This window comes from Hesperophylax consimilis, chromosome 17 (genome assembly GCF_061612785.1).
Source record: "Hesperophylax consimilis isolate HC1 chromosome 17, BYU_Hcon_1.0, whole genome shotgun sequence".
Classification (NCBI taxonomy): domain Eukaryota; kingdom Metazoa; phylum Arthropoda; class Insecta; order Trichoptera; family Limnephilidae; genus Hesperophylax; species Hesperophylax consimilis.
The window spans coordinates 2,632,803-2,641,912 of NC_142852.1; the positions used below are offsets into that span (position 1 = coordinate 2,632,803).

At 33.6% G+C, this 9,110-nt stretch overlaps 1 long non-coding RNA gene across 1 annotated transcript; it reads left to right on the forward strand.

The window, feature by feature from the left end:
* Positions 1-2,732: 2,732 nt before the first annotated feature.
* LOC149415768 (uncharacterized) lies at positions 2,733-4,642 on the forward strand. Its single transcript, XR_016303696.1, has 3 exons — positions 2,733-3,197; positions 3,923-4,084; positions 4,236-4,642. It is a non-coding gene; the product is annotated as an uncharacterized LOC149415768 (long non-coding RNA).
* The last annotated feature ends 4,468 nt before the right edge of the window (positions 4,643-9,110 follow it).

Here is a 9,110-nt window from a genome sequence, read left to right on the forward strand (position 1 = left end):
CTATGATAATTATTGTTATTACGGTTCTCCATTTATTTGGGTGATTACTTATTATTTTAGTTTTCATTTACATACTTAAATTACAACACTGTTCTCTGAAGTAAAATTATTCTAAGTGAATTTGAAGATTATAATGGATATATTGATGGTGATTGAGCGTTATGTTCCAACTGTTTATTCGTGACATATTTACGATAAATTTTCTTCATTAGGCGATTAATTTCTGGTGATTCTAATCTATCTAATTTTGTCCTTTTTTGCAAACATGAAGGATTTTGACATCTCTATATAGTTGGTTTTTTAGTAAATGCATGGCGACGTTCGATAAATCCCCTTTTTGATTAACCCAACTAGCGAAATGTTATTTAGTACGGGTTGGTACTGCTCTTCCTGTTTGTCTTACGTAATATGAAGGGCAGTTCGAGCAGTTAACCTGGTAGACTCCAGAGTTTTCCAGATTTTCTCTTTTATCTTTATTGTTTATAAATATTTTCCCCAAAGAATTTACGTTATAAAAGGCGGTCTTGATTTTTTTTTCACTATCTATTAATTTTAAATTTTATTTGATATTTTGCCAAGGTACGGTATTTTAGTCCATTGTTTTGTTTCTATCTCCTTGTCTGGCGTAAGGTCATATTCATACGTCAATTACATGTAATTGACGCTAAAGTGAGTTTTTTTAATTAAATTATCAATTATTTTGCTATCGTAACTTTTATTTTTTACAATAGTTGGTAACCTTTAATTCATTATTGTATTTTTTATCGTTTAGTGGTACATGTAATAGTCTATAGATGGGAGAATGGAATACCGACAATTAGTGTGAAATGTTAGTGTCTTGAGGAGCTGTGAATGATATCGCTGTACTTCGGTTTCCTGTAAATAGTGTAAATTGTAAATTCTATTTTTTTTATTGACGATTCTCATTCCTATATATAAAATTGATTTTATCCCCTCCGAAGATATCTAGTTTTCTCAGCGTATTGGTGCATACGATAAACATGTCAACTACGTATCTCCGATCGAAAATAACATTTATAGGATTTTAGCTTTTCAATGGTCTCCTCTAAGTGGTCCATCGTGAACTTTTCTAATATGGGAGAGATTGGGCTACCCATTGCCAACCATTTCGATTGTAAATAGAATTTATTATCAATTCTAAAAAAGTTTTGTTCTTTGCACGTGTTCATAACTTGATTAATTACTCTCTTTTTTATTATTTTTATATTGAATTTCTACATGTAGTTATTGATTATTATTTTTTAGTTATCCATAGGTAAGCTTCTAAATAAACTAACAACGAAAAATGTCACCAGAGAGGCGGTTTTTAGTATATGATGAGGTCTATTAGTTGCAAAAATTTTTTTATTCCATATTTTGGTTTGAAATTTAAAGTGTTTTTAATGATTCTGTTGGCAATTCTTTGCCACTAATTGTGGTGGTTTATTTATTAATGCACTTTGATCGGTTGAATTTTTAAGTGATAATAATTTTCTGTTTCTGTACGGTAAACACGTACCAACCATGTCTCCTAGAACTGCATTCTGGCCATTGCAGAATTTAATAAAATTTCTGCCAATATAATCAAGCACTTGTTTTTAAAAGCAGTCTCATTTTTTCTGCGAAGTTTTCTTCAATTTAATCAGTAAATCTGAGTAATTCGAGGACATATCCTTTCGACGAACAATCAGAGCAACATGGTGCAACATCTTAGCAAAATATACATCCTTTTTGTATGAGACTGATTCCTTCAGAGGGTAATCGGCCATTAAATCATTAACCGCATCATCATCATCAGAGTCAATAGTATAAAGTGATAACAGAATGGGAAAACTCCACGAAAATGGCGCGGTGTAGTTTTTTTAATATTCTTTGAGCAGAAACTGTTTTTGTATCTGCGAGATCTTGGTAACAAAACTGACGTTTAATAATCAAGATGCTGTGCTCTTTAGCAGCATTGGTAAAGTAACTTAAGAACAAACTGAAGTGTATTCAGCCTTTTCAAGGCATTCGACGACAGAACAGTCGATTTGTTTCGAAGAATCGTTACTCACGTTATTTCGTTAACACTTATTAGTTTAAATACATTAAAACGTAGCGCGCCCGCCCGTTTGTTCCGGGGCAATCCTGACTGTTTTAGTTATAATGTGTAGCAAGCGAGTCGATATTTTTTACGCCAACAATTTTTCTTGCCATTTTCACTATCGCTTTTGGAATTCATTTCTTTAGGTATTCGCAGAGTTTTAGCAAAATAAATAAATAGATTGAATAGAATAATTGTCTATGACTTAATTATTGTTTATGTATAAATAGTAAAAATTTTGACGTATGACTTCCTTACTGTTAGTGATTTCATAATGTTTTTAATCTCGATACATCAATATACATTATATATCGTAAACGGTTCAGCCAACGCAGTTAAATTTATAATCCCATTCTTGTGATTGTTAATTGTCAGTACTGATGCTTATGTTCATCGCTATTCATTTTGGTAGCGGTCGTTATTCCAAATCAAACTGAGCTACCACTGTCCTTTAATTTGTGCTATGGAATACTCAAATACACAACTGCGCTGTCTCTAACGCAACTTATCTTAACTTACGCCAATCGATACCTAAGTTATGTAGTCCAATGGCGATTTGTTTGAGGAACTTTAAAGTGTCAATTAGACGTCTAACATTTTTTTAAATATAAGTGTTTCGAAAGCATTTCAAATATCGATAACCAATATTCTGTTAAAAGTTTAATGGCGGACCCAATGAAAGGTTTACTGGTTTAACTTAAGATATGGATAAAGTATATATCGAGTAATCCGACGATCGACAATTCTCTCAATCGATTTCAAATGTCGAGTTCAAGGTCAAGATACCGTAGTCACATTTCTTATATCATTATTTCCAAATATGCGTTTTGCATACGATATCATTGTTTTGTCGGAATATTACGAGCACAATTCAAATTACAGTTCCGTTACAACTATGTTCTTTTTCAGGTTTATTTGTTTGGGCTTGTATTAATTTCCAAATCCTACCACAGCAGTGCAATGGATCTACGAAATCCGGATACAGTTTCCATAAAGACGGAAGCAGGGCCCCAAGAAGAAGGTGGAGGTGAAATACAGTATACGGATATGGATTTGGACCCCCCAGATGTAAAGATGGAATGTTTGCAATGTGCAGAGAGATCTCGGACTGACAGTTAGTTGCATTGCATTTGTAAAAAAAAAATATGTTCGGAATCCTAGTTCGTTTTGAATTGTTATGCAGGCAGAACATATATGCTTGTTCACTACGTCCTCTCTTGCCGTAGGTACATAAATATAATTGGCATTTTCAGATAAAATGTAGCTTTGCCGGAAACAGCTAAACCACATCACACTTTCAACATGATGAATTGTTTTTGTTAATTCCGCGCCAAATTCAAAACTGCTTCCTACCATGTGGAGCAATTGGAGCATATTGTGAGGATAATGGTACAGGAGAAGGGAAAGAGGTAGAGAAGTGAAACGTGAGAAGCACCTGGCTTTTGAAATGTGGTCACTAAACACGGCCAAAGCCATTTCAGCCACGTTTTATTTGAGAATTGTGTTCATATGAATATATGTATAAATATTTTGAATATAATTAGAGTTATATTCTATCTGTTTTTTGTGTTTGTAAATCCGGGCGATACTGAGCGTATCTTAAAAAAGTTAAAAGTGGAATTTACTTGGCGGAAGGTGCTCAAGAGCAAATGGTTTTCCGTTCTTGAAGCATCGGTCCCTGAAGCAGACATCTGGGTCATTACTATTTCTTAAATTAATCTGAAAGTCTCTTAACCTAATTCACGCTTCTACATTGTCAATCAATGCTTCAATCGTAAAAAATACCTTTTATTGTATATCGATGTTCAACATACTTCTAGGTAGTATTTATTTTTCTAGGTAGTATTAATGTGGAGACTGTTACCATCAAGGAAGAACTAGGACCACGAGCTGAAGATGAAGGGGGATTTGCTTATGTGGAAATTGACATAGACCTGCCAGATGTTAAAAAAGAATGCTTAAAACGTATTGAAACTATTGAAAAAATCACCCAGACACCAGGTAAAACCGATGTTTATTGTCAGATCATGCAATTTGTGTCATAGTGTTTTTCTTCGTTTTAATGAATTTAATTTTCTTATTTATACTTAGTTAAGGTAAAATGTTTCACTTACTTGTATTTATCAGTACTCTTTTTCGAATTTGTCGGCAGATCTGAAGACGCATCCTGTGGAAAAAAAATCCTTTTTACCCAGTGTAGAAAAACCTTTTAAATGCTCCGAGTGCAACTATTCGTCTACTATAAAGAGAAATTTGACGGTACACATGCGAACTCACAGTGGAGAAAAACCTTTTTCATGTTCTTTGTGCATCGATTCATTTTCTCAAAAGGGTAGTCTGACGAGCCACATGCTGACTCACAGTGGAGAAAAATCTTTTTCATGTTCCGAGTGCAACTATTTATGTTCTCAAAAAAGCAATCTGACGAGCCACATGGTGACTCACAGAGGAGAGAAAAAATTTTCATGTTCACAGTGCAACTATTTATGTTCTCGAAAAAGCAATCTCACGAGCCATATGAGGACTCACAGCGGAGATAAACCTTTTTCATGTTCTGAGTGCAACTATTTATGTTTTCGAAAAAGCAATCTGACGAGCCACATGGTGACTCACAGAAGAGAAAAAACTTTTTCATGTTCCGTGTGCAACTATTTATGTTCTCGAAAAAGCAATCTGACGAGCCACATGGTGACTCACAGAAGAGAAAAAACTTTTTCATGTTCTGAGTGCAGCTATTCATGTTTTCGAAAGAGTAATCTGACGACCCACATGCTAACTCACAATGGAGCAAAATCTTTTTCATGTTTTGAGTGTAATTATTCATGTTCTCAAAAAAGCAATCTGACGAGTCACATGCTGTCACAGAGAGGAGAAAAAACTTTTTCATGTTCCGAGTGCATTTATTCATGTTCTCGGAAGAGTAATTTGACGACCCACATGCTGACTCACAGTGGAGAAAAACCATTTTTATGTTTTGAGTGCAATTATTCATTTTCTCAAAAAAGCAATCTGACGAGCCACATGCTGTCTCACAGTGGGGAAAAAACTTTTTCATGTTCTTTGTGTAACGATTCATTTTCACAAAAGGGCCGTCTGACGAGCCACATGCTTACTCACAGTGGAAAAAAACCTTTTTCATGATCCAAGTGCAACTATTCATGTTCTCGAAAGAGACAAGAGGAGAAAAACTATTTTCATGTTCTTTATGCCACAATTTATTTTCTCACAAAGGCAGTCTGACGAGCCACATATTGTCTCACAGTGGAAAAATACACTTTTCATGTTCTGAGTGCAACTATTTTTGTTCTCGAAAACGCATTCTGGCGAGTCACTTGGTGACTCATGATAGAGAAACACCTTTTTCATGTTCCGAGTGCAAATAACCATATTCTCGAAAAGGAAATAGACATTTGCTATCTCACAGTTGAAGCCTTTATAAAATACCTTTTTCATTTTCATGCCTAACTTTTAACCTTTCATGTTCTAAAAATCTAATTGACGAGCTCACCCCGGAAGAAAGGCCTTTTTCGTGTTATCATTGACCAATAAAATATCTACATTAAATATTTTAAGCCAAATTAAAAAGCGTTATTTTATACTATCTTCACAAAATCATTCACAGAATAAACAAGCTCAATTATCAAATGGATCTGAGATAAACGTATAATTAATAAATGAAGTGGCGAAATATTTTGATTTCCTGTATTTCTTTTTCTGAATTGCAATCTCCGAGAGTTTAGTACAGGTTTGCATTACAACAATATTATTATGATGACGTGGTTTCAAGTAAAATTAAATTAATAGTATAATATACATTAATTATAATTGGATGATTTGTATAGCGCGGTTTTCTTGATTTATTTATTCAGCGGGCGATTTTTATGTTTTATCTATTGGATGTTCTTTTTACTTTGTGTTCTTCGGCAGGAATGTGTTGGAGCATAAAACATGGAAGTCCATTATTTCTTTAATATTCATCAATCACGCCGTCATCGTCACGTTTTTGAACTTTTACGATTTCAGTTTTTTTTCATATTTACCATTACCTACCATACATCACATTAATAATTTGGTAACAAACCTAATAATAGCAAACCGTTGAATTGAATCATACTTCGACAAACCAATATAGTCTTTATGAACTGAATGCATACTTTTTATTAGCTGCTATCTATGTATTTTTATTATTATGTTTTATTTTTAATTATTGACTTTTCTGAAAGTACAGCATACCAAAAACAACACGGCTTTATTAAAGGTAGATGAACCGAAACTAACGTAAGGCTGGGTTTACACTTGTAAGTAAAATTTACGACTTTCGTAAATTTTTGATAAGTTACTCACAGGAGCGCTTACATATGAATTCGTAAATAATGCTTATAAGTTGTTTAGAAGTTTAATTTACGAACTTCTCACAGAGACCGCTACACCAGTAATTCTATTTTTGGTAAGATGGCTTCCTGACAACAACGCGTTGCCGCAATACCTCCTAGAACAACTAAGGCCAGGACACTGAATCAAGATGGCCGCCGCTAAAGGCTGATGAGCATGGATTAATAAATCTAATTAGGTGCCAATTATGGTAAAATAGTGATCTGAAGAGAGATTATATTATACTAAATACACACTGAAGTGCAAAAAACATAGGTACATATACACTGGGAAAATTGTAGTGACGGGTAAAAAAGGAAAAGAAAAATTCTTAGTAAAAATCTTTAATTTCCTTTGTTAAAAATGCAACATTTCTAAGTACAGTACTTATAATAATTAGTAGTAAGTAGGTACTTATAATAATTATAAAAGGTATTAAAAAAAGAATTTTTTAGAAGTCTAAGAGCTAGTTGTTTTATAGAATTTAAACAATTCAGCAAATTTCAATGTATGTTTTCATGAAAGTTCTATTTAAATTCTGTTATTAAATCAATATGGACAATTTGTTTCACATAACAGAACTTGAGTAGAACTTTGACAGAACTAACTTTGAAATTTGATGAATAGTTCATGTTCTGTGAAACAACTAGTCCTAAGAAATAAAGTAAATAGAAACAAAATGAATAATTGATAGCATTTAATAATGAAATTAGATTATAATGATATGTGTGGGAATATGTATAATATGAATGTTGTGTGTGTTGGTGGATATGGTAGACGCTGAGATTGTAGAGCAGTCTGCTGCAGCTGCTGGAGGCTGGCTGCTGGGGGCTGGCTGCTGTATGGCTGGCGGGTGCATCTGAAAATAATAACAACTAAAGTAGTACACATATAAGTAGTAGGGGTATATTGTTTTGACATGTTGAATGTTGATGAGGGAATGATGTGCTTGGATATATCAATCAGTCAAGAATATTTTTTTTTACTGTGTAGATTTTGCGACTTTTCACTACTTTTTTGGTGGTATCATTTCTTTTTTTTTATTATTTTTTTTTTATTTTTTTTTTTATTACAAGATAATACATTACAAAATGATAACAAAGTAATAATGTATTATTCCCAATGAGTTTATAAAACTCATTTCGGGAAAGACAACATTAGAAAGGACAAGGCAAATTAATAAAAGACATTAAAATAAATACATTAAAATAAATAAACGCAGATGTTATTATGGAGTTCTAGAGAAAGATTGTGTTAGTCATTAATGAAACTGTTAAGGAAATAGCTTTTAAGAGCTTTTGCCAGTGTTTTTTTGTTTGTTGCCGGAAGTTTTAAATTACTAGGTAATGCGTTATATTGTTTATGTGCAATGTATTGTAAGGAGTTAATTCCAAATTTGGTCGTGTAAGTAGATGACGATAAATGTATTTGATTTTGTGATCGTGTTTTGTGCTGGTGTATGTCAGAATTAAAAACTGGTTTAGTGTTGGTGTGTGAGGAGTGTTGAATTATTTGTAGAATGGCAGTTGTGATGTTATACTTTGGCAGGACTGTAAAGGGAAGTATTTGTGTCTGTGAGTATATATCTTTGACATGTGTATCCCATGGCAGATTATATATATTACGTACGGCTCTATTTTGAATTACTTGTATTTCCGAACTTTTTTTTTGGTAATGGTGCCCCAGATACTAACTAGATAACTCAGGTGGGAGTGAATCATAGCATAATAAGTTGCACGCAGTAAAGATGTGGGGAGCACACCTTGGAGTCGATAAAGTACACCGGTTATAGGGGAAATTTTGGATTTTACATTCTCAACATGGGAGTTCCACGAGAGGTTAGAGTCTATGAGTAACCCCAAATATTTCGTTACTTGAACATGTTGTAGCTTTTCATTTCCAAGAATAATATTCATACCCATGTTATCTTTTTTACCGAAAGTAAGGTAATGGGTTTTTTTAACATTGAGGCTTAATTTGTTTAATCGAAGCCATTTTGCCAGCTTTGCGAGATCTTTATTCATTAGAGCTTCAAGTTCCTTCAGATTTTTACAATGGTAGTAAATCACAGTATCATCAGCGTAAAGTTGAAGTTTTCCCGAGATGCCACATTTAGTTATATCATTGATGTATAGTAAGAAAAGTAGAGGTCCAAGAATAGAGCCCTGTGGCACTCCACATGTGATTTTTCCAAAGCCGCTTAGGTTCCCTCCGATATCGACAAGGCAAAATCTATCAGCTAGGTAACTTCGGAGCAAATTTAAAGATTTACCTACTATTCCCAAATGTTCCATTTTCTGTAGAAGTATTTCATGATCTACCGTATCAAAGGCTTTTTTCAGATCTATAAATATAGCTGCCACATATTCGCCCTGGTCTATGTACTGCTGAATGTTAGAAATGAAATCGAAAGTGGCACATTGGGTATTGGAGTTTTTCCGAAAGCCATATTGCTGTGGTGTAAGGATATCATTGCTAGAGATGTATTTTATCAGTCTATCTTTGATAATTGACTCGAACACCTTTGAAAATACCGATAAAATCGATATTGGACGGTAGTTAGAAATACACTTCTTGCAGTCTTCTTTAAAAATTGGTATAATTTTTGCTAGCTTTAACTGGTTTGGAAATATTCCCGAGCCTATGGAGAAGTTGA